The 25,697-nt window shown below is 46.9% G+C and overlaps 1 long non-coding RNA gene and 1 other non-coding gene across 2 annotated transcripts; one reads left to right on the top strand and one right to left on the bottom strand.

Annotated features, from left to right (window-relative positions):
* Positions 1-4,793: 4,793 nt before the first annotated feature.
* Positions 4,794-12,001, bottom strand: LOC119870725. The gene is made up of 3 exons (XR_005353472.1): positions 11,963-12,001; positions 11,235-11,353; positions 4,794-4,989 (listed from the first exon to the last, which is right to left on the bottom strand). It is a non-coding gene; the product is annotated as an uncharacterized LOC119870725 (long non-coding RNA).
* A 780-nt stretch (positions 12,002-12,781) lies between these two features.
* Positions 12,782-12,888, top strand: LOC119869847. The gene has a single exon (XR_005354852.1). It is a non-coding gene; the product is annotated as a U6 spliceosomal RNA (small nuclear RNA).
* The last annotated feature ends 12,809 nt before the right edge of the window (positions 12,889-25,697 follow it).

The raw sequence follows: 25,697 nt of genomic DNA, 5'->3' as shown, positions 1-25,697 counted from the left end.
AAATCTTAGCATTTATAACAATTCTGTGTGTTTGGTGGTGATTTTTAACACCCCCCTCAGCCTCCCCTCCAGTGACCTATTTTACTGTTTGCAGACAAACTTTAATATCAGTTCTCTTTACTAACTGATGAAATGGCTACTTGGGGCAAACTCTGAAGGACAAAGATAAAAAAAGAAAAATGCTGGTCTAAGGAGGGAGGATGGAGAAGAGAATATGATGGGTCCAGGAAGGATTGGTGGGACCTGAACCAGGTCTCAGACAAGCTGGAGAGTATGTTTCCTGGGGTTTCCTGGGGCAGGTGCAAGAGGCAGGGGGTGCTGGTGCCAGCAGGAAAGAGGTCCTGAATCTGGCAGTGGGCCTGGGTAGCTGTGGTGAGCTATGTGGACTACGAGGTCTACACTGGGGGAGAGTCCAATCTCATGTGTTTCCAGTCAGATAGAAGGTACAGGGCCTCAGCGATCAGCACGTTTTCTCATTCAAGTAAAACACAGGGATCCCGGTGGATTCATTGTGATGAGACAAGACCTCAGGCCGGGAAGATCCAGAGTGTGAGCCTCTGAAGGTTCTCTGAGCCACACTTAGCCTGGTGGAGAGGGACTTTTCAAGCCATTTTACTTGGAGCACTGCCAAGCGAAGATGGAGGCAGAGCTGGCCGGGCTCTGAGCTCTAAACTCTGCTTCAACCACAGAAATTATGTTTTATTTGATTTTTTTGTACAAGTTTCCAGGGTGGGGGTGTAGTATGAGATTTGACAGAGAAAAGGCATTCTGGTGCTAAATTATTAAAAAGTTATAAATCTTCCCTCAGAAGATACTCTTTAGTCGGACATTAAAAGGAGACCAAAATCTCCTCTGGTGGGAGCTAAGCTTGTTCTGCGCCTGAGAATGGATGGGCTTCCGCCATCTTTCAAGAAAGTCATTTTGGTCCCAGCTATCAGTGGTCGCCAATGTCACAGTGAGCCATGGAAGAGGTACGAGGAGGAAATTCCTCCTGGGAAGAGAAAGGTGAGTATATAGGAAGTGATGTAAGGAGGGAACACCGGTAGGTTAACGCTCGTCAAGGAGAGGCCATGAGTATGTCATTAGACCACTACCCCGATAGCAGTCAGAGGCCAAGTGTCACATGGGGCAAATAAGCAAGTCTGCATATCATCTAGCAGATGTTTGTGTCCAGGAGGGCAGGTACTTTATTTCACTCAGCATTTGGTCAGAACTTGACCTGTGACTGGCCTATAAAAAAGGCAGCTTTGGGGACAGGGAAATGAGTTTATTTTGAATCAGCCAGAAACCAGACCAAGTAGCTTGATCAAGCTTGATCAACAACTTGATTCAAGTTATATTTCTTTCCTGTGTTGATGAGCACATAGTCTCTGGGTAGGGGAGGGAGAAGGGCCTTTGCAGATCACCCATCCCTGTCCTACTGGGTGCGAGGTGATATTTCATTCTGGCCCATAGTCTTTAACCTCATCACCTTGCACTTAGATTGACGAAATAGTCCTTGAGACTGTACCTGCCCTCCCTGTTTGCCTTTCTCTCTGCTACATTTGACCATGGATGTTCATGGATCTTTGTAAAACACCCCTGGTAACAGATTGCCTTGTTGTTTCCCTGCTTCCTGCATCATCATGTCGACACTTTTCTGCCTGGTACACAGGTTTCTGTCTGCTTCGTTCTCTAACTCTGCTTTTCCATATGGTGAGTGTTCCTCAAATTTCCGTTGTGTAAGTGAGTTCATGGCCTTGTTAAGACTCTTTCCTGAGGGAACTTGGAGTCTAGTATATGAGTTGAAAAGGAAAGAGAGTCAAAAGAGAGACTCAGATAAAGGAGAACCTGATCCGGGGTGAGGGTGGGAGGCAGTTCTTGGAGGAAAAGGAGTAGGAATTTGAAGAATGAGTAGGAATTAGAGGCAAGAAGAAAGGACCATTGAACAAAGAACATAGCATGTGTTTTCTTTGGCTGGGTCCTAACTCTACAAGAAGGGAGCATGTTCTTACTTAAAAGATGGAGAGGCTCCAGATTCTGAAAACCTGGAATGCATGGTCAGGGATTTGGAATTCATTTAGCAATTACTCGGGACCTAATGAAGTTCTCAGAGTCCCAGAGCTGTGATTGAAGAAGACACCTCTGTGTGCTCTACAGGGCTTGGTTTGAAGAATGAAGGTCTCAGAGGCAGGGGAATAACCGGTAAGGCTACTGCGATAGTACAAGCCAATGTTGAGGAAGGTGTGGACTGGGACAGTGACGGCAGAAAAAGAAAATTTGGAGGTTGTTTTGAGTGACATTGTAAAGGAAATGTCAGTGATAATTAAAAAGCTATAAGGAGGAAAGGAGAAAAGAAGATCTTGTAATTTTCAGCCTCGGGGGTTGGGGGGATGGAAAGTACCACCAACTGAAACGTGAAATCCATGAATAGAAGTGAATTTCGGATGAAAACTCTGAGCTCAATTTTGAGAAAATTGAGACTAGAGTGTAGCTGTAATATTTCCTAGGAGAAGACTGACACGTGGGGTTGTAGCTCAGGGGGAGAGTCAGCCATCATTTGGGGCAATGTGTTTATCAGGGTAACAATGGAAACAACGCAACTGTAGGGTATAGAGAAGAGAATGTTGAAAGGGAAGCAGATGGGGTCACCTGGGTGGCTTCGTCATTAAGTGTCTGCCTTCAGCTCAGGTCATGGTCCCAGGGTCCTGGGATCGAGCCCCACATCGGGCTCCCTGCTCAGCAGGGAGTCTGCTTCTCCCTCTCCCTCCGCCTCTTCCCCAGCTTGTGCGCACTCTGTCAAATAAATAAAATCTTTTTTAAAAAAAAGGAAGAAAGATAGGAAAGGGGATGAAGGCAGATGACTCAGGAATATTTTTTAAAAAGATTTATTTATTTATTTGAGAGACAGAGAGTGGGGGGGAGGGCAGAGGAGAGAGCGAGAGGGAATCTCAAGCAGACTCTGCTGAGTGCAGGGCCTGACTCGAGGCTCATCCCACGAGCTGGAGGTCACCACATGATCTGAAATCAAGAGTTGGATGCTCAACCCAGTTGGCCATGCAGGTGCCCAGGAATATTTTTGAAGGAGGAAGAGGGGTGAGAATACAAGACAGTGGCCCGGGGTCCTTTAACAGCCCCGGGAAGGAGGGAATTCTGAGGAGGAGGCAATCAGCACTGTCCTGAGATTGCAGAGCTGGGTGCTTTGACAAGCAATCACTAGGTTTTGCCAATTAATATTAAGCAATTTGTAACTTTCGAGAACATAGCTTATATTCACCGTAGGAGGAGGAGGGGTATGATACAATATTGGAGAATCGACCGGAGAGTTGGAGGAGTCTGGAGGGAGGCTCCTCTCTCAAGACCATAAGCAGTGAAGGAAAGAGGAATGGAAGAGTGGGAGGGAAGGTTTTTTTAAAAAAATTAAAGCAAGAGTAGTGGCCCAGCGACAGTGTGGAAGCCCCTGGGTCTCTGCAGTGTGAGCATGGGAGTGTTGTTGGGTTAGTTTATACCAGTTTTAACATATTCTTTTTTTTAAAGATTTTATTTATTTATTTTAAGAGAGAGAGCGCTCTTGAGCGCACAGACATCAGGGGAGGAGCAGAGGGAGAGCGAGAATCTCTGGCCAACTCCGGGTTCAGTGCAGAGTCCCACCCGGGCCTCGATCCCGTGACCCTGAGACCACGACCTGAGCTGAAACTGTGTCCTTCGCTCGACCACCAGAGCCACCTAGGTGCCCCCAGCTTTGACATTTTCTTTGCATGGGCACTTTTTTGGCTTGTTTTTTAAATGGCAGCTAAAGGTGTACAGACCATGTTAAATTATTTTCTTCCCCCTTAAGATATAACCTTTTCAGTTCATTTAGAACATGCAAGCCTGATATTTTTTAATCAGATGAAATCTGCATAAAATGAATTTTCTCCTAATTCTGGATTCATCATGATTTTACAATATCAACTGATTGTGATATTTACAATATTTGCCGAAACGTAGAATTTTGCAAACGCTAGGTTATTATCAGTGTTTTTTTTTAAATAAACATAGCATGCAAAATTTGAGGTTTTAACATGGGTACCTAATTTCTACACAGAATCTATCTTTACAGTATTTAAAAAATCACATGAAACATAATTTCCTTGGAAAATAGACTATAAAACTTAATAGGTTTTCCATTTTATCAACTGGAAAGCTTTATCTTTATTTTTTACTGCACATTTCTCGTTTTTCACTCATTTAAAGCTGCCAATTATTGTTTTTTATTGTAAAGTCAATTTTAGTATTTGCTTTATTTTTTATTTTGTTGCCTTTTCAAATCGACGTGTCTTTAAAGTGTTTCTTATTTGATTAAAAATGTCTGTGCGTGTACTAAATCACTTCAGTTTAACCAAGTGAAATGGAGCCATTCCTTTTTTGAGCCAGTAATGGAAACTGTGGTTTCTGACATGTACATTTTAGGGTGGTGAATGTATATGAAATGATTGTGTCTGGGCTATTGAAGGGAAGGGTCTTGAGAAATTTATGGGAAGCTTTGGCATTGTCTGAAAAATGAGGGAAGGCGCCTTCATATTACTTTATTTCTGTTTTTTATTTATTTTTATTATTCTTTATTTTTTTAAATTAGAGTTCGATTTGCTGACATATAGTCCAACACCCAGTGCTCATCCCGCCAAGTGCCCCCCTCAGTGCCCGTGACCCAGTCCCCCCACCCCCTGCCCACCTCCCTTCCACCGCCCCTAGTTCGTTTCCCAGAGTCAGGAGTCTCTCGTGTCCTGTCTCCGTCTCTGATATTTCCCACTCAGTTCCCCTCCTTTCCCCTCTGATCCCTTCCACTATTTCTTCTATTCCCCATATGAGTGAGACCATATGGTGATGGTCCTTCTCCGACTGACGTACTTGGCTCGGCATCACACCCTCCAGGTCCCTCCACGTCCAAGCTCGCGGTGGGTATCCGTCCTTCCTGACGGCTGAGCAACATCCCATTGTATACACAGACCACAGCTTCTTTCACGTTGACTTTAAAAAGAGGGAAAAAGAAAGTCGTTTCGTTTTAAAACAAAAAAGTCTGTTTGGGCCAGAACGTAACAGAAGATAGTAAAAGCCACATTTGGTCTGTCCCACAGGTCAGAGGAGGTTTGGAGGGAAAAGAAATTGATTTACAGGCTCATATTAAGCTCGAAAAGACACAACGAAATGACTATTTTCATTGATATGACTTGATTCTACTAGATCAACTCTGATGGATTTATTCATAAGATGGAGAAGGTGTGGGCGGCTCAGTTGCTTAAGCGTCTGCCTTGGGCTCAGGTCAGGGTCCCAGGGTCCCAGGGTCCCGGGATCCAGCTCCACCTCGGGCTCCCTGCTCAGCGGGGAGCTGCTTCCCCTCTGCCCCTGCCCCTGCCCTCCACCCCATTCATGCTTTCTCTCCTTCTCTCTCTTAACTAAATAAAGTCTTAAAAAAAAGATAGAGAAGATGGTGAATCCTGCAAAATATCACACGGGTGACACGCAGAAAGAGTGAAATTACAGTTTATTCTTTTCTGTTAAATAAATAACTGTTTAAATAAGAGTGAGATCACAGTCTTTAAAGGGGCGGGTAAGGGGGGCCAAAAGCCCCAGCCCGGGCTGATTTGAAATTTGTGATAAACTCAAGGACACGTTGAACACTAATGTGAGCTGCATGTGGTCAGTGGAAATGCAGATTGGAAGCGATGGTAAATAGATCAGCCCAAGTGAAATTTCCCTGTATAAGTAAATCGTACAAATGAACAAAAAGTACACACGGCCGTGGGCGGGGGGGCGGGGCAGATCTGGGGGTGAGAGGGGAGGAAGGGCAGGGCGAGGAGGGGACCTAGCCGGCCTGAGCTGCCCTGAGGCCCCTTCCCCTGGGATCCCAGTGGGGCAGGGCGGCCACGACGATGGGGTTTGGGGGCAGCTGCTGGCCTCGATTTAGGAATGTAGGCGCTGGGCCACCGCCCTACTGAGACCCGGGGAGGCTGCACTGGAAGTTTGGGCAGGAACACGGGTTTGCGTGGGTGCAAGGGGACGTGGGGCAGAGAACACGCAGGAAGCAACGTGAGCACAGCTCAAGTGTTTCTCAGAACAGCCCCAGCAGAGAGGAGGACGCGGGCTGGGGTCTGGGTCGGGGATCCCCCCGGGGCCCTCCTGTCCCTCCAGAGAGTGAGACGCCGCCCAGGCGCTGGCGGGCCCTGGGGCTCGGGCCGGGCGCTGCTGCCTTGGGCCCCCCACCCCACCTGCTGCGCCCCCACCCCCAGGCCCTGGGATGGTTGCAGCCTCAGCCCCGGGCGCTGCTGCCTTGGGCACCCCCCAGCTGCACCTGCTGCACCCCCGGGCCCTGGGATGATTGCAGCCTCGGGCCGGGTGCTGCTGCCTCGGGCTCCCCAGCCACACCTGCTGCGTCCCCGGGCCCTGGGGTGATTGCAGCCTCGGGGCCCCCCAGCTGCACCTGCCGTACCCCAGGCCCTGGGATGATTGCAGCCTTGGGCCGGGTGCTGCACCCCTGGGCCCTGGGGTGATTGCAGCTCCCCAGCCGCATCTGCTGCACCCCTGGGCCCTGGGGTGATTGCAGTCTTGGACCCCCCAGCTGCACCTGCTGTGTCCTCAGGCCCTGGGATGATTGCAGCCTCGGGCCGGGTGCTGCTGCCTCGGGCCCCCCAGCGCATCTGCTGCACCCCTGGGCCCTGGGGTGATTGCAGCCTCCTCTGTCCCCTGACCTGCTTGGTCCTGTTCAAAACCCCTTCCCAAGACACAGTCCACACGATTGTAGCTTTCCACACTCTCCCTGTCACTTCACTCTGTGGTCTGGGAACCAAACATAGAGGAGAAAACAAAAGAAGGAAGGGAAAAAAGCAAACTCCATGTGCGTGCTCCTCATCAGAGAACCTCGGCTTCTTCCCACACCTGCTGGAGGCAGTTTGCCCTTGTTGTGGGCTCAGGTGGGGAGGAAGGCCGGGGAAGGAGGGAAGAGCTAAGGTGGCTCTTGGGCCTCCCAGTGGTGACCCCGCAGCGCTGTCTGCGGGCCCCACATCCCCAGGCCGGGCCCCCACAGCCCCTGCAGCCTCCTGGGCCAGCCTCCACTCCCTGCCACCAAGCCCTGCAGGCCCCGTGTCGGTGTCTGCCAGAGCTAATAAGATGGTTATTTTGTTGAGTCCTGGGTTTGATTTAGGAAAATGAAGCAAAGGCCTAGGGAGGCTCCCCCCAGGCCCGGCTCAGGGCTGTGGAGGACGATGCTGAGCCCACCTGGGGGTTGGTGGGTGGCAGTGGGCCCGGGCAGCCGTTGTGCAAGGCCCAGGGCCAGGGCCTGGGAACGGGTCAGTGGGGGGACCCTGGGCCTGGGCTCGGGGGTATGGGGTGGACGAGCTGGGTAAGCCGAGGCAGGGGGCAGGCCTGGGGGGAGCGGCCAGGAGCAGGGGAGGGAGCGGGGCTCTGTGCGCACTTGGGTTTTCTCCTGTGACAGCCTCAGCCGGAGAAGCTCAAAGCCCGCAGGTGCCTGTAGCTCCTCGCCTGCCTTGCTCTCCTACTCAGTTATGCTGCTTCCCGGCTCAGCCGCTGAGAAGGAGACTCTGGAGCTTCTGGGCCAGTGTGACACCATCCCAGGAGTCCGAGGGCGGCTGCGAGCCCCTCCTCATCTACACCTTGCTCTCTTGCTTGGCTCTTGGTCATCGCCTCCCAGGGCTGTCCGCACCCCACAGGTTCCTTTGCTTTGATGCTTTTGAGAGTTCAGGATCCCGATGTTGCCAATTTTAAGTTTTGATAAGTTTTCCCCCCTCTCCATGGCTGTCTTTAAAAAGAAAACTAGACACGTGCAACGAGCAATAGGCAGCTGCTGAATATAGTTTGTGTTCCGGTTGAGATGAAAACCTTAAGAAACACAGCAACGTCCCATTCCCTTAGGAGACTTTGGGTCCTAACAGCACTTTAAAGAAAGGTTGATAGATAAGAAAATGAAAAGAAGGATCTCCATTTATGTAATTTTTGCTCGGTAAACTCGATAATGGAAGTTGTGGGGGGCTCCCCTTGTGTCACACAGCAGGTGTTAGTTCTGCTCCGAAGGAGGAGCTCATGGTTAGGCGGGAGGCCCTCGGAGATTTTTTTTTTCTCACACTGGGTACAACTAGTTTTTATTCCTCACTTGGGTCCGATACCACAATGCAGTATTGCGTTATTTTTATTAAAAAAGAGCAGGCCATCTCAGTGTTTCATCAAAGGGAACAGTTTGGTAAATATAGCACATCCCCTTGACGAATGCTTATGTCACCATTAAAAAGCTGATTACTGAGACCGTTATGGGAAAATGTTATGACATAATATTCAGGGGAGAGAAGCAGAATGTAAAATCACGTCAATTGAGATTTAGACATTTTATTTATTTAGTTTTTAAAAGAGATTTTATTTATTCATGAGAGACACAGAGAGAGGCAGGGACACAGGCAGAGGGAGAAGCAGGCTCCATGCGGGGAGCCCGACGCGGGACTCGATCCCGGGACCCCAGGAGTCACGCCCTGGGCCCAAGGCCGACGCTCACCTGCTGAGCCCCCCAGGTGCAGAGATTTAAGCACTTTAAAAATGTTGATTGCAACCTGACTCCAAAACTACATGAGCAACAAATACTCCTGAATATGAATAAATATGTCTTCAAAGGAGAGAGGCCTGTGTAGGCCGACAGTGCTGCCATTTGGCACCAGGAGAAACAAGTCTGCTGCTGGCTCCCGTCTTCTCCTCCTTCCCCTTGTCTCTCCTGACCAAGTGCCTTCATCTGGGGGATTTTCTCTGGAATTGGCAAGCGGATCATCTTCAGCGTCAAATCCACGCTCGCCTGCCTCCCAGGGAAGCTCAGGCCCTGCGCCCGGCACCCCGCCGCCGTGGTCTGGAGCCTTGTCGCCTCGGGAGTCCTGTCTGTGCTGGTGTCCCCGGCCCGCTCATCCAGCCGGGGCTCATGCGTCCTTCCCGGGCCCGGGGGTGACCCGTGAGAGCAGCCCGCCGGCCGCCGGCTCCCCAGGCACCTCGCAGGTAAGGCAGGCAGGTGAGGGGGTTGCTGGGAGGCCCCCCTGTGCGGGGATCCGGGAATCAGACCCTGCCACTGGACACGGAGGGGTGGAGGGGCGAGGCAGGGGAAGAGAGGGGGACAGGGACCCAGAGAGGAGGTGGCCAGTTTCTTGCCCTTGGGGCGCGAGGGCTGCTCCTGGGACCTCTTCCGCAGCCCATGTCCTTGCGGGGCTCCCTCTGCTCTGGGCTCCCCCCCCCCATCTTCTCACCCCTCCTCACCCTTCTGCTCTGTCCTGGCAGCTCTCTGGGGCTGTGCTTCCTCCATCGCACCGCACCCCTTGGGCACACCCGGGGTCACTGGGCCGGCCCCCCCACAGCCGTGTCAGTCGAGGGCCAGCAGAAAAGGCCAAATCCAGCTCCCCCTCCCTCAGTCTCCTTCCTCCCTCCCTCTGCAGCCGCAGAGTTGAGACCTTATCCTTTGCAGGACGCCCAGCTTGAGAAATCCTTAGAAGCCCTCCCTCAGCGAGCTGGGCTTTCCCTCCTGCCCCGCCGCATGCACTTGCTGTCCCACGTGCCCCCACCGGCGTGCACAGGCCTCCACGCGTGTGCAGCAGCCGACGTGCCCTGAAGCCGTCCCTTCCAGGTGGCGTCTCTGCACCGGAGCGTGGGGCTGAGAGCCAGCCACCCTGCCTCTCCTTCTTCCTCCTCCTTCTCATCAAGTCCTAGTGCTTACTGGATGGACTTTCCTGACCCCGGAAGCCTCTAAGAGGCTCCACAGTTGTCCTATAGCTTTGTCCAAGTGCCAGCTCTTGCACCATGCTTGTATAGATGGACCCAGCCGTAAGGGAGTTCTTCATCCTCCAATTCCCCTTAGCACTTCTTAAATCGTGCCAAGCATTCATAGTCTGCAGTGCTGCCACCAATTAGGGTCAATTATATATGTGTTTTCCCTCCCGACTGGACTCCAAGGGCTGCTTGAAGACAAGAATTATACCTTTGTCATTTTTTTTGTTTGTCCCATAATTGCTGGCGCAGTGCTCGGCACTCAACAAAGGTCTGTGGCACAAATGAACCAGAGAATGAGTGAATGAACAATGAACCCATTGGAATAGCACCTTTGTTCCCTCTTGGGGTGGGGTGCTGTAAATCAAAGTGTGATGAATCTCTGGGGACTGGGAGCTTTGTGAGTTATGGGGAAGTCTCTCTGGCTGAGTGGGCAGTGATAACATTAAAACTGCAGCCTTGGAGGAGCTGGCAGTGATTTAGGAAGTACATTCATATGGGCTCTTCATAAATAAATCAATTAAATTGCTGCCACTTGCAGTCAGGTAGGTCTGCCCCTCAACAGAGCAGGTTTGTGGTGTTTATCAGCTGCTGAAAACTGCTCCAGTGTCCGTGTTCCTGCACGGCTGGGGGCTTCTGGTCATCAGAGCTTTCCTCTTTGAGGACTTCCCTCACCAATGGGGAGAGAGCAGAACCACTCACTGTTGAGTCCCTGTGGTACTACCAACCAGGGGCAGCTGCCCCAACTCAGGCTTTCCCGACAGGTGGCTGGTTTTTTGTATTGGCATGGATTCCTCTACTGGATGGCTTTCCTTATGGGGGATTCGGCAGCTGTGGAGCTTAAAAGTCACATTTCAGCAAAGAACTGTGGGAAGCTCTGCTGATAAGAAAAATGCTTTGAATTCTGGACCATCTCAAAAAAAAAAAAGTGACTCCATGTATCATCCTCCCCATTAAAATATTTTTGCTTCATCTTAGTCCCAAAGGCCAGGGGTCTCTGGATTTATAAGGTAGCAATGAATTTAGTTGAAAGGCTAATTTGTATTTCTGAGCTAATAGGAGATGATGAGTAGAGGTTCTCCAAGTTCCTTTTTTTCCTCACAATTTATTCAAAAACAAATATCTATGGAGCACCTAACATGTCTAAAACCATGGCAGGCTTTGGAGATACAAATATGAAGAAATCTTTGCTTTCAAGGATTTTATATTTTGATGGGGTTGCAGATATAGTCACTGATGAGGGTATAAAGGAGTAGCCCAGTGGTGGAAACTGGGTAAAGAGCTCTGGGAATAGGAACGAGACTAGCGTGTTGGCTTGGGGAAGGGTCACTAAGCTGGGACTTAAGGGATGAGTAAGGTTTCACCAGAGGAGGGGCAGGTACTCCTGATAGAGGGAGTGACACTGAGTAAGGACCTGGAGCACTTAAGGCATTTATAGGATGGATCTATTTATAGGATGGGCATCTACTCACCTACAGGTAGTTAGTGATCCAGCCCTTGGTGGGCTCTGCGCCACTCAGGTACTCGTGGAGCTGCCTCGGGCAGCGTCCCTGTCTGCCAGGAGCTGGAGGTCACATGGAGGCTGGGATTCCTGCAGAGAGAGTGGGGGCTGAGGCTGGGAGCTTGGGTTGGTAGACTGTGTGAGCAGCTACGGCGCTGGCCCTGCGGCAGCAGTGCTCCTGCTGATGGTGTCTAAGCCTTCAGTCAGTGACTGAAGGACATTTAGGGTATTTCTTTCTTTTTTTTTTTTTTGGGGGGGGGCACAACAGGCCATTTAGGGTATTTCTATGTCTTTTTCTTTTACAAACATTCTTGCAATGAATAACTTTGTGGTCCATACATCATTTCAAGCATGTGAAGCATGCATGTAGGATCAGTTCCTAAAATGGAATCACTGGACCAAAGGGTGTGTGCATTTGGTGAATTTTGTCAAATATCCTTCATTAAAGGTTTATCAGTGTTCGCTCCCAGCAGCAGTAAATGAGATGCGCCTCCCTGCCTACTCTGACTCACACACGCACCGATGCACGCACACACACGTGCTGTAATAAGAATAGTCTTTCATTCTACTACCCAACAATTATCAATCTTGTGGAGCACAGATGGCCAAAGTCCAACACTCTCTAAAGGTATAAAGGCATGAGTTTGAGACGGATGAAATTCTGTCCTGGACAAATCCAGAAAACCTCCTATGTCTTACCTCAGTTCAGATTTCTGTCCCATGGGTACCAGAGTGAAGCATTATGGGAAAAAGTGGTTGGCCTCCAGGTTGAATCTAGATTCAAAGATTAGGAATGTCCTCATATATGGCCACTACAGGGGACTCCTAGTAACTCCTGGTGGGTGGATCAGTGATGTAGTCTTAATCTCACCTCCCCCTTTTTTCATATTTTCAGCTTGTGCCATTTTCTGCTCTAAGTCTCATTTGTCCTAAACTTTTAATATTGGCATGTGCAAGCCTATCTAACCAGCCTACCACATCAATAATAGTTGATAAATATAGTCCTTTTCATGGGATGATAAAAAGCTAGTAGCATATGATTACTTGGACAAGCGACAAGAACTTCAAACTTAAATCCGTGTCTTTCAGCTCCACCCCCCCATAAGTAAAAGATGAAGGCAGAAATTGTGATTTCTAGGCCCAAATCCCATGCATGTGAAATAAGAGATAACTGAAGTTGGCCCAACTATCTCGTTGTCCTCTCCATCTTCCCTCTGACTCCATGGGGATAAACAGTGACAACAGGACGCCCACATTAAGAATGAAGGTGCTTGACAAAGGCTTACAAGGAACAATCCTGCAGCTTTTTGCAGAAATATCGAGAGGAAGTTGCACAGGTAGGAGGCAGAAAACTGAACTTTGTCGCAGTTGTGTAGCCGCTGTATTAAACAGATACTCATTATTTACAGGATTTTAAGTCAGGTGAGCAAGAAACTTGTATTTATTAAGGACCCGTTTTCTGAGTCACTGTATTAGATGGTATGGAAGATAATGAATAAGTAAATAAATAAGCAAATATTGCTCATTTTGGCAGCACATACATTAAAATTGGAACTATATAGAGAAGATTGGCAAAGCCCCTGCACAAGAGTGACATGCAAATTTGTGAAGCATTCCATATTTAAAAACAAACAAACAAGTAGTCAGGGGCCCAGCTCTTTAGGAAATCAGGAAGGACTTGGGAAAAGAAACATACATGACTAATTTAATGGCTACATGAGAGTTAAAAATATGATGTTGCAAATACATGAAACCATTTAGTGCCAAGCATTGGGTCTGAGCAACTTAAACAGCTCTGAGCTGAGGGGATTAGAGTCCCCAACTCGAAAGCTCGCCGTTGCTCTAGGAAAATTTGTTGGAAAGCTAGGGTGTATCTTACTCCCTGTTTCCTACCCGCCCCCCCCCCCCCCCCCGCCCAGGCTTCCCTTCATCCGTGTTCTCGTTGAATCTCTCCCGTACGCTTTCATGCACACTTTGCTTTGGTTCTCTCTCCTTAGGGCCGTCAGGATACTTCTCTCCCTTTCTCCAATCCTTGGGAATCCATTCAGGACAGCAGCCACCTTCCATTCTTCCTAGGTTCTGTGGTTTACAGCTTCCCCTCACTCATCACAGCAACCTGATCCCGTACCCCATTGTCCCCCTACTAGAGGATAAGTAAATGCCTTCAGGTCCTCAAAAAGTTAAACATAGAGTTAATGTATGGGGCTCAGCAATCCCACTCTTAGGAGACCAAGACCTGAAAACAGGGATTCAAACAGATACATGGACATAAATGTTCAAAGCTGCCCCATTAACAGTGGTTAAAAGGTAAAACAACCCAAATGTCTATCGATGGTTAAACGAATTGTGGTAGAGCCATGCAATGGAACAGTATTCAGCCATAAGAAGGGGTGAAGTACTGATAAATGCTACAGCATGGACGAACCTTGAAAACAGTATGCTAAATAAAAGAAGCCAGACCAGAAGGTCTCATACTGCATGATTCCATTTATATGAAACGTCCAGATTAGGTAAATTTGTGGAGATAGCAAGGAAGATTGGTGGATACCAATGGTCGGAAGTGGTAAATGGAAAGTAGCTGCTTCATGTGCATGGAGTTTTATTTATTTATTTGTTTATTTACTTACTTATTTTTTTATTTTTATTTTTATTCTTTATTTTTATTCTTTTTTATTATTTATTTATTTATTGAAGTTTTATTTTGAAGTGAGACAAATATTTTGGAACTAGATAAAGATGGTCGTTGCAGAACACTGTGAATGTACTATATACCACTGAATTGTCCACTTCCAAACAGTTTTATGTGAATTTTTCTTAATTAAAACAAAATGAAACAAAACAGATAACTCCTTCAGGAAACAGGCATTTGGGAGCCAATAGTTTACATGCTTTTCCTCTTGATATGACTGATTTGGGGGTCGGCGGATGTGGGTCATTGAAGAAAGAAGGGTGCGTTTCAGGGCATAGTTTGGGCAAAGACAGTAATCCATCAGATTGATACAGAGCTTTAAAGTTTAGGAAGTGCCTCAGGTCCAACATCTTATATGTTCCTTATAACTTTTCCCCTCATGACATTGTTCTTCCTCATCTTATTGGTCGGAAAAGGTCATGGTTCACACTTTTCCCGTCACCTGGAATAATGTTACCGCACCCCTGTGTCTGAATAGGATCCATTCATTAAGGACCAGATCAAATGCCATCCCTGGGGGCCTCATCTGGAAATATAACCACCTTCTGGTTGCTCCAGACCATTTTAGGGTTTTAGACAAGCTCTAATTATGAGCCAATGTAACTAATGCCAACTTGGGCAGAGATGACACATATTCTCAGTAAGATCTGATGTCTAGACCCTTTACGTGGACACCATAATGATTGAACAATGTTGGCGTGATGTATAATATGAAGGCGTGGTGGATGAAGTGACAGAGGATATCATATGATTGGTCAGAAATGGGTAGGTCAAGGGGAGCTTGTTACGTGGCTGGTTAGTAGAGCCTCTCGGGCCAGGGACTCCCTGGTGTGCCTGTATCCGATGCCTTCCATGGCACTTGACGTACAGTGAGCCATTTAAAAATGTTGATTCACTTCTTGTGTTCATTCACTTATCCATTTCTTTTTTGGGGAGAAGATGGGCCTCAGAATATAAACTGCCTGCAGATAAGAACCCCATGTCTATCACTCCTCAGCAGCTTGCAGAGTGGCTGGTATAATTGGCTCTCCATAAACATTTGTTGAATGCATGACTCAATTGAGTGGAGAGCATGTGAGACTTGGAACCTGGCAATCCTGTGCTTAAATCCCACCTTTGGTACTTACTAGCTGTGTTGTCCTATAAGTAAGGAAGAAGAACAAGCCCAGTTGCACAGTTTAGTGCTGGATACGTTTGATAAATGGCAGGTGTTATTTACCCATCAAATAATTATCAAACCTGGACAATGTGCAAAGGGCAACACAAACAGCTCTCTTTGGCAACTTAAAATCATCCATTCTTGTGCTTTAGTCATGTACTAAATTTATTTAATTTAATAAATAAATTTATTTATTTAATTTAATAAATAAATTTATTTAATTTAATTTATTATTTTATTTAATTTAATAAATAAATTTATTTAATTTAATAAATAAATTTATTATTTAATTTAATTTAATAAATGAGTACTCATTTATTATTTCATTCAGCAGCTATTTACTGAGCTCTTACTATGTGCCGGGTGCTGTTCTAGGAACAATGGGAAGCCACCGGAGGGCTAGAGACAGGAGTTAGCACGCTTAGACAAATGTGTTACAAGGATTCCTCCTTTCTGTGTGTGAAGAAGGCTGGCAAGATGGAATAAGGAAGAACAGAGAATATGTATTGCCCTTGTCTTGGGAGGCTGTGGGGCTGATGAGGAGATCTGGACTGTATTTTAGAGGCTGAGCAGAAAGGAGTTGATCGTGGGTTAGATCCTGGAGTGAGGAGTGAAGAAAAGGGGGGTTAGCTTTGTGCTTCGAGGAACTCACTGAGTGGAGCTGCCATTTGCTAAGACAGTGGACACTTCTGAAGAGATCTGGAAAGGAATTTTGACAATCACGATTTTGCCAGGATACTTTTGAGACGCCTGTTGGATATGGATGCGGGGCTCCGTACAGAGATTGGAGCTGTAACTATCTATTGAAAAGGTGGCCTAGGGGGTACTTAAAGCCATGATAATAGACACAATCCTTTTAAAAGGGAGAGAAGAGCAGAAGCCCTGGGAACGAGCTATGAGAGCATCCTCTGTTGAGAGCTTGGGTGGAGAAGTGGCCCAGCATGTGGGCTCGCAGAATTTAGGGCACAAAAGATTTTCTAGGAGGAAGAATGTCCATCCATATCAACAGCTGTTGAGAAGACTGAGCAAGGTGAGGACAGTGGAGGGGACTGAAGCTGGCATCTTGGAGGTCATCTGTGATTTGGTAAAGGCAGGTGCAACCAAGGGGAGACAGGAGGGGTGAAAATACCAAGGTAATAGGTGGATGGGCTAAGGGCAGATGAGGGAACGCAGACCCTGTAGACTGCTCTCTCAAGATATTTTCTGTGAAGTGTGGCAGCAGCATGGGCTGGTAGGTGGAGGTGGATGCGGACTACGGAAGCAGCTCTGCCTCTTTCAAGAGGGAAGCCCCAGAGCATGTTGGTAGGTGGGTTGGAAGAATCAAGAAGAGGGAAATGTTGCTAACCCATGAGGGGGAGGAGGAGACTGCTGGGCAAAGCATCCGAGAAGGTGAGAGTGAGGGCTCTAGCCCGCAAATGTCCTGTCCTACTTTGAGAGGCTCTTCTGGAAGGATGGAGAACATGAGTGGCTTCTATTTTGAGAGATTCTGGATAAGAGAGTAAGAATGACTGAGGAAAGTGAAATCTATGGGCCCGAGGCTCTCGGGAAGACCACACACACGGCAGGGAGATGCGTAAGCCCGGTGCCTAAGCATTTTCTTGCAACAGAGATGTGATCCTGCAAGTAGAGGCTAACATGTCAAAATGCCACGGGAGTTCTGATGCCTCCAGGCCTGAGGCAAGAGGAAGGGAGGTAGAAACTTCTAGAGAAGGGTGGAGTGGAAAGGAGGAGGAGGTTGGAGAGTAGGGGGGCCGGAGCGAGAGCAGAGAGGAAGAAAGAGGAGTCACGGAGGCAGACGGCGAACTCGTGTCGGAGGCGGCCCAGCACACACGCGCCTCTGCCCCTGACTGCCACCAAGGGCCCCAGAGTCCTAGGAAGCCACTGCAGCCAGCGCAGGTGTGACAACACGGCCGGCTCCGCTCTGGCCGTGAGAAAGGAAATGCAGTGACGGGGCCTGCCTATAATTAGCGCCCTGGGCAGCCCGGAAAGCCGCCTGCTCTGAGGTTGCCGAGTTCAGAGCCAGGGTGTGAAAACCGGGGCGTGCAAACGGCCGTGGAAACCCCCTCTGGAGGCTGGCCTCTGGCCCCCGAGCTCCCTGCCGGGCGGACTGGTGAGGGGCGGCCCTGCGGCTGGCCAGGCCCTGGGGCTGACTTGCCCTGGCTCCTGGGGCGCCCCAGCCAGAGAGGGGGGGCTGGCATGGGGGCCTGGCTGGGGCGCTGCAGGGCCTCTGCTGCCCGGGCCTCTCTCCCTGGAGAGTATTTCTTTCTAACATCTGTGCTGTTCCCCTCCGACGCGGCCCGTCTCTGGCTTTATTGCTCATTGCCCACATGGGAACATCCTTTTTTTTTCTTTTTCTTTTTTTTCTTTTTTGATCTTTGCAGTGAAGTAGAGAGGAAACCTAGAAGAGCTTCATTTCTCCTCTCCTCTCCTCTCCTCTCCTCTCCTCTCCTCTCCTCTCCTCTCCTCTCCTCCCCTCCCCTCCCCTCCCCTCCCCTCCCCTCCCCTCCCCTCCCCTCTCCTCTCCCCTCCCCTCCCCTCCCCCTCTCTCTTTCTCTGTCTCTCTCTCTGTTAGTTTGGAATTTAGGAGAGAAAAGGTAGAGTGCTTGATCTTTTCCTTTACACCCCTCGACAGTGGACACAAGTGTCCCCTTGCTGCTACTCCTCTGCTACAGACTCCTTAGGTCTCAGCTTGGATGGCACCTGTTTGGCCCAGCTAGCCTCCAGAAGCAGGACCCCCAGCCCTGATGAGCGGGACTCCCAGAGGAACCCCGTCCCTCCTCCTAGGGCCGCTGCCCCTCCCGCTCTCCACCTGCCCAATTCAAAGAAAATTCTTCCTTCTGTGGATCCCAGGCTAACTTCCTTGTAACTCGCCATCTCCCATCTTGGTTTTCCTCTCTGTACGTCCCAGGATTAGCTGGCCCTCCCCCTTCAAATAAGAGCCCTTCCTTTTTTGATTTGTGAAATAGATCATTATTTCCAATCTATTTTCTCTTTTTCGGGCTAATCATTCCCACTTATTTTGATCACTCATTAATTCACCAAATATCTGCTTCTTGCCAGTTGAAGGCCTTCTGTGCTAGGCGCCGGGGGACGTATCCCTTAGTGAAATGAAGCTCTGGGGGCTGGGGAACTCACATTTTATTTAAAAGAACACGAGTGGGCCAAGTAGAAACCTGCCAGAAAATTCGAAGATGGGGGGATAAGAACCGTAGCAGAGACAGGAGGTCTCTCTTGCCCACGGTTAAGGTCTCTCTTACTACCTCCTGTTACTGAGCGTGCTGCGCACACGATCCCCTGCACGCACGAGCCAAGGTTCTGGCCGTCTTCACAAGGCCTTTGAGGTGCTGGCTGACCTTATGCTGAAGGGAGGACTCGCAATTCCACCGAGGTGGGTGTCAGGCCTCCCCCTCGGGCTTAGGCACCGAGGGCAGGGATGTGGGCCCCGGCCGCCTGGCTGCAGGGCACGTCTGCGGGGCCCTCTCTGCTGTGGGGACACCAAGGGAGGAGGAGAGATGTCTCCCCAGCAAGGCTCCTGCCTCTGACCTGTGCTCAGGAGATCTTTCCAGAAGCTCCCCTGATCTCTCTGTCAGCATAGGCCATTGGGTTTCACGTGCCTGCCTCTGTGCTTTCCCTTCACATCCTCGTGGGAGCCGCCCCGCAAGTCCAGGCCACCCAAAGGGGCCCGTTCTGGGCGGAATCCCCTTCCTGAGCCATCCTGGAAGCTGCTGAGTTAAACCCCACAGCCTAGAGCTAGTGGTTGTCTTGGGTGGGGGGGGGGGGGGGCAGGGGTCCTCACGGCCGGTTGGCAGCCTTGCCCAGATGGCTTGGGCCGCCGGGGGTTCCCAGGTGCTCCTGTGGAGGATCCCCGTAACACCTGCGAGGGGGCACGGGTGGGGACCTGAGAGCTGCCCCTCTTCACTCCCTTCCCAGCCGCAGCCGACAGCAGCAATTCTTGGCAGGGCTGGTAGGGCTCCGCAGGCTTGAAAAACCCACTAGGAGTCACCTTCTAGTCTCTTCTTCTGGCTCCAAGCAGCTTTTCTGAGGACTGCATATTCCAGTGTGGGGTTGCGTGTCTGCTTATTATTCCATTCTGGATGATGGCGTGTCCCGTACTGAACACGGTGTGCGGGACACATGATAATAATTACTATGGATGATACTAATTACTATTATCATTATTATTTCTCACGTCAATTGTGCACCATTGAGAGCAGTGGGTGTTGTCAGAGAAGAGAATTCTCTCCCCTCGCCACTTCTGTTTCCCCAGTCCATTCTCAATTTAAGCAGAGATTGTGCATCAACAGGAGGTCAGGGCTGTGGTGGTGGGGGGCTGTTTGGTACAGTAAATTTAGTTCATTTTTTCTTTTTTTGTGGTGGGAGCAGATGTTAGCTCTTGTATTTCTCCTCTCTGATATGGATGATTTTTCTCGTTTAGTAAAAACCACCAACAATCATGATAGTATGCAGAATTTGGACCGCTCAGGCAACATTTTTGCAATGACTTAAAGACTCTGGTGAAACCAAAATTCATTATATTTGAATTCATGTCTGCATTTCACTTTGGGGCCTTGTGGTAGGCTGAATAATGGTCCTTCAAAGGTGTCCATGTCCTGTGAATGTGTTAATTTAGATGACAAAAGAGACTTTGCAGATATAATTAAGGATCTTTAGGAAGAGTAACTTGGGTTTTTCTTTTTTTAAAAAAAATTTTTTAAATTGGAGTTCGATTTGCCAACATACAGCATATTACCCAGTGCTCACCCTGCCAAGTGCCCCTCTCAGTGCCCGTCACCCAGTCACCCCAACTCCCCACCCACCTCCCCTTCCACTACCCCTTGTTCGTTTCCCAGAGTTAGGTGCCTCTCATGGTTTGTCACCCTCACTGATAGCTTGGGTTTTTCCATGTAGGCCTAGTACAGTCTTAAAGGTCCTTATAAGAGGCCTATAGCCACACCATCCTGAATGTGCCCCATCTTGTCTTAGAAGAGGGAAGCGGGGCTCAGAGGCAGAGGGGGGCATATGATGGTGGAAGCAGGGGCAGAGCCATCACGTGAGGGGGCCATGAGCCTGCAAATGTGGGAGGCCTCTAGAAACTAGAAAAAATAAGGAAATGGATTCCCCCTGAAGCCTCCAGAAGGAATGCAGCCCTGCTGATGCTTTGATTTAAACGTCTGACTTCTAGGATTATAAGATAATTAATTTGTGTTGTTGGAAGCCCCTGTTCATGGTCACTTGTTACTGTAGCAGTTGGACACTATGCACACTTGGATGAACAAAAAGCCTGTGGTTCTGTCTGTAGACTGACTGTCCTCACAGGCTCAGGAGGATTCTGTGGGATGTTTTAGGTCCTGGATCCACATAGTTTCCAGCTGACTTACACTTTTCCGTCCAGCTTCCTCTCTTCTTAAATCTAGGAAAGCCTGGCCTCACTCTGAGGCATTCTTTGGAGCATTTTCTAGAGAGCCCACATAAGTGGGCACCAGAGGATATGGTGGTGTTTTCCTAAAGCATAAAACCATCCAGGGCCACAGAGGAATGATGAGGAATTCATGTTCGTCAGACGTTTCCCCCAAATTTTCCACAACCAGTTTTTGGCTGGTCCTCATTAAGGACAGTGTCATCTCTGAGAAGAGAAAGAAGGCAGTGAAGGAAATGCTGGACTGGCTGCATTTTTCACCAAAGAGAAGGAGGTTCATTAGTGAGAGAGAGGGGAAGAAGCATCATTGTGAAGCCTGCAACTCTCAAGCCGTGCACATACTATAGTTTTTTGAAAAGGAGGGTCTAAGAGGAAAGGTAGAAATAGCCCGGGGCTTTGAGACCCTAAAAGGGCAGCAGTTCCAGTTAAAAAGCTATCTCAGTAAGGATAAACATAGGCTGTGTGGGGAGTTCTCTGGTGAGTTCTGGTGGAAATACATCCCCCATACATATACAATATGGAGGTAAATACACACCAAAGATAAGTACAAAAGAATGTGTGTGAATTAAGTGTCAGGAATGGTGATGAGGAAAATAAACTGGAGCATCTGAAAAATGCTGAGAATAAGAACAGTTTATGAGATATTTTGTAAAGCCTGAAGAAGAATTGAAGGTGATGGCCTGGTGTTGGACCAGGTAACATAATAATTAATATCCAGTGTGGCCCTATCATGGCAAATAGTGGTCACATTGTAGAGGGAGGGACAAATACGATTAAAGAGAAGTGAAAGCCAAGGGGGAAAGTAGTAAGAAGATACCTCATGCTTTTCAAATATACTCAAATCTCCAGGGACAGATGGATTATATCCTCAAGTAGTGGTTCCAAAGTCTGGTACCCAGACAAGCAGTGTCAGAATTGCCTGGAAATGTCTTAGACCTGCAAATTTTGGGGTCCACTCTAGACCTACTGAATCTGGCATGCTGAGCCGAGGGCCCAGATGATGTAACAAGTCTTCCAAATGATTCTAATGTGTGGGAATTCATAATCTGGATTCCATGGATGGACTTCAGTGGGTCAGTGACCTCTCTGGAATAAGACAAATATTTTTGTCAATGTGCATGTTTTGAAGGGAAAAATATAATCCATGGCTTTTATCAGATTCTGAAAAAGATTTGAGACCCCAAAAGTTTTAGAATTATCCTTCCAGGGCAACCTGGGTGGCTCAGCGGTTTGGTGCAGACTTCAGCCCAGGGTGTGATCCTGGAGACCCGGGATCGAGTCCCATGTCGGGCTCCCTGCATGGAGCCTGCTTCTCCCTCTGCCTGGGTCTCTGCCTCTCTCTCTCTCTCTGTGTCTCTCATGAATAAATAAATAAAATCTTTTGATAAAGAAAAAGAAAAGAATTATTCTTCCAACATATTGAAATTGAAACTTATTCCTGACTTTATAAAACTGCTGATGGTACTCCAATGAATCATAGAGACCCATAGTTTGGAAAATAAAATTTTCCTTTTTTTTTTTTTTTTAAAGATTTTGTTTATTTATTCATGAGAGATACAGAGAGAGGGAGAAGCAGATTACATGCAGGGAGGCCTGATGTGGGACTTGATCCCGGGACTCCAGGGTCACACCCTGGGCCAAAGGCAGGTGCTCAATGGCTGAGCCACCCAGGCTCCCAAGTCTTCCTGGTTTTTTAAAGCTAGAATTAGATGGACCCTGAAAACTATAGTTTGGTTAACTTGACCTTGATCTCTGACAAAAATCTAGAATGCTTCATTAGGTGGTTGGGTTATGAACACTTAAAAAAGAAAACATTTGAGTATCAAGAGCCAAAAGAGATACACTAACATCCAAATATGCCAAATAGACTCTAGGAAGTTTTATTTCTGCCATTAAAGAACATTTATGTTTAAATACAGAAAAATACAAAGAAGAAAGCAAAGATGGGTCATATTCCCACTGCAAGATAACTAAGCTTCCATCTCTTATCCATCAGAGCTTTCTTAGAGTTCCCTGCATTCTTCTGGAAAAGAAAATTTACAGATAAAAGGATTGTTTTTTCTCTCTTCAAGTACACGTTCTGCACTTTGCCTTTAAAAATAAATTAATTGTATATTTTAGAGACCTTTCCATGTTCACATCCATAAAGTTACTCCATTGTCTTTAATGATTGAATACCTTTCCTTCATATCTTTTACCGTTCTTTTTTTTTTTAAGATTTATTTATTTATTAGAGAGAAAGAGAGAAAGTATGTGTGAGTGAGGGGAGGGGCAGAGGAAAAGGTGGAGAGAGAGAGAGAGAGAGAGAGAACGAGCAGACCCCCATTGAGCACAGAGCCTGACTCAGGGGCTCCATCCCAGGATGCCCACGTAATGAGATCATGACCTGAGCTGAAATCAAGAATCAGATGCTCTTGACAGAGCCACCCAGGCACCCATATCCTCTACTGTTCCATCGGTATTTTAGAGCATTGATATTATTTATATTTGTTTTGCTATTGCAAGCAGTGGTGCAGTAAACAATGCTGTACACATATTTGGTATCAATTTCCAAGTGTATCCATGAGATAAATTCCTTTCGGCATAGTTCTCAGTAAAAATGTACATGCATTTTAGAATTGCAAAGTACTCTCCAGTATGGTTCTGTTGTTCTGTACTCACATGAGCAGAACACAAGAATGCTTGTTTTTCCACATCATTGACACTATTAGGTTTTAGCATTTAAAAAATATTGCCAATCCAGTGGGGGAAAAAAATCCATAATATTCTCGTGTTTTGATTTGCATTTGTTCATTAAAAAGCTTAAGCATTATTTCAAAAGTTTATTTGCCATTCATATTTTCTAATGAACCCCCCTTAAATCCTTTGTCCATTTTTAATATGTTGCTTAACTTTTTATTATTGATTTGAATGATACTTAGAAACTAAATTGTCCTTTGTGCATCATGTGTTGCAAATGTTTTTCTAGTTTGTGATTATTCCTCTGAGTTTGCTTATGGCTTTTTGTTTTGTCACATTGATTTTTTTTTAATTGTAGTTAAATTTATTGTTCTTTTCTTTTATGGCTTCTGAGCTCATGGTTTTTAAAATCTAAATGGAGTTTCTAGATTGCTTGATTTGGGAAATGCCACAAAACTCTCTTAAGAATTTCATCCACATGTTTTATAAAGTTTCCCGTATCTTTGTGGACAAAATGAAGAAATAAATGTTGAATGATGTATATCAAAGTGGCTTTACAGTTGACTTAGTGAATGTACATGAAGAATGCTGATTAATGAGTTCGTATCAACCTGGATTCTTTTGGCCTTGATGAAAATAGAAGACATAATTCTCATATTTTCAGACAGAAGAAAGGTCAAGATAGTTTCCTGGATAAGAACCAAGATTCAAGAAGATCTTGACAGGCTGGAACAATGAATTTAAAACCAATGAGACCATTTAAAAGAGATAAATCAACAATTTGTATTTTTCTGAAAGTCCAAATATGTAAGGACAAATGGGAAGGCCTGAGATACAGATATTCATGGAAGTCACATCATCACAACAAAGATGGAGCTCAGTGTGAATTAATGATGTGCTACGAATTCCAAGAAAGCTAGTGTGGTCTTAAGTGCTCTCTGGACTATGTAACAATTTAAACAAATAAACTCCTTAATTTTGAAATCTAGGCTTACAGAAACTCTAAGAAGAGTACAGAGAGGTTCTATGTAAATTTTCATCTAGATTTTCCCAATGGTAACATTCTACATAATTATAGTACCACTATTAAAGCCAGAAAAATTGACATTTGTACACTCTATAACCTTATTATTCTTATTAATTTTTACTAGTTTTTACACTCACTCTGCATGTGTGTGTGTAGTTCCATGGAATTTTATCACAACTACCGACTCATATATTTTTTTTTAAGATTTTATTTATTTATTTGAGAGAGAGATAGAGAGAGAGTGAGAGAGCAATAGAGAGAGCACGACTCGGTGAAGGGGCAGAGGGAGAGGTGAAGCAGACTCCCTGCTGGGCAGGGAGCCTGGACTTGGGGCTGGATCCTAGGACCTCAGGATCTTGACCTGAGCTGAAGGCAGACACTTAACCCACTGAATCACCCAGGTGCCCTCAGACTCGTGCATTCTTAACAGTTTTTAATTGGTATATAAAGTAAGAATGGACTTATATGTAGAAAAAATTTGTTCCTTTATTTCAGATAAATCAAGCTTGGAATTTTATGTAAGTGAGATACCCTGGATAAAAGTATACCTGGAAGTGAACTCGCATAAATACTCCCGTGGTTCCATGATTGTGCTATATTTGCATTCCCAGGGCCATAATGAAGCTGTAATTGAAAAACAATAGAATTAAAGAGAAATGGGACTTTTAGCAACATTTTTAAAAGGTTCTATGAAGGGCAGCCTGAATGGCTCAGCAGTTTAGTGCCTGCCTTCGGCCCCGGGCATGATCCTGGAGACCCGGGATCGAGTCCCACATCAGGCTCCCTGCGTGGAGCCTGCTCTCCCTCTGCCTGTGTCTCTGCCTCTCTCTCCCACTCTGTGCTTCTCATTAATAAATAAATACAATTAAAAAAAAAAAGGTTCTATGAAGGCCTGTCATGCAACAAAAGAGGTAGGCTTATATGTCATGACAGTGTCTGTTAAGAGAGATTGGAGGCAGTTACAAGAATTGATGATGGATAAATACCAACGAATATCCTAAAGGAGCCGGGGAAGTTTGAGAGGGTAGGTTTTGCTTTCTATCCCAGACTGGGGAAGGAAGAGGAGAGGGAGGAAAAGCAGCGAGAAGAGGTAGAGGAAGTTCTGGTGTCCTAGTGGCACACATTGGTAAAGAAATAAACAAAAGCAGTTATGAAGATATATCTTAAATGCTTTCCCATCAACTCTGTAAAGAATAATGATTGTATTCAGCTATGGCACCTGTTAATTATGAAGATAAAGAGAAGTTTCGAGGGGTCTTTTTGTAACTACTTGTCATTCTCTCTCCTTTGCCTTTCTGTTTTTCTTTTTAAAGAAAACATGATACATGTTTTAACCCAAAGAATGCCATATTTTATAGGCTCCTGATACTGCTTTGACTGCTTTTTTTCCTAATCTAACTTGAACAGACCTAGATTCCTGGCTGGTGAGTTTACAGTTTTGTATGTCACATGTTTGTAGATGGC

Source organism: Canis lupus, chromosome 1, assembly GCF_011100685.1.
Source record: "Canis lupus familiaris isolate Mischka breed German Shepherd chromosome 1, alternate assembly UU_Cfam_GSD_1.0, whole genome shotgun sequence".
Classification (NCBI taxonomy): Eukaryota; Metazoa; Chordata; class Mammalia; order Carnivora; family Canidae; genus Canis; species Canis lupus.
This window is presented reverse-complemented; position numbering and strand designations above follow the sequence as displayed.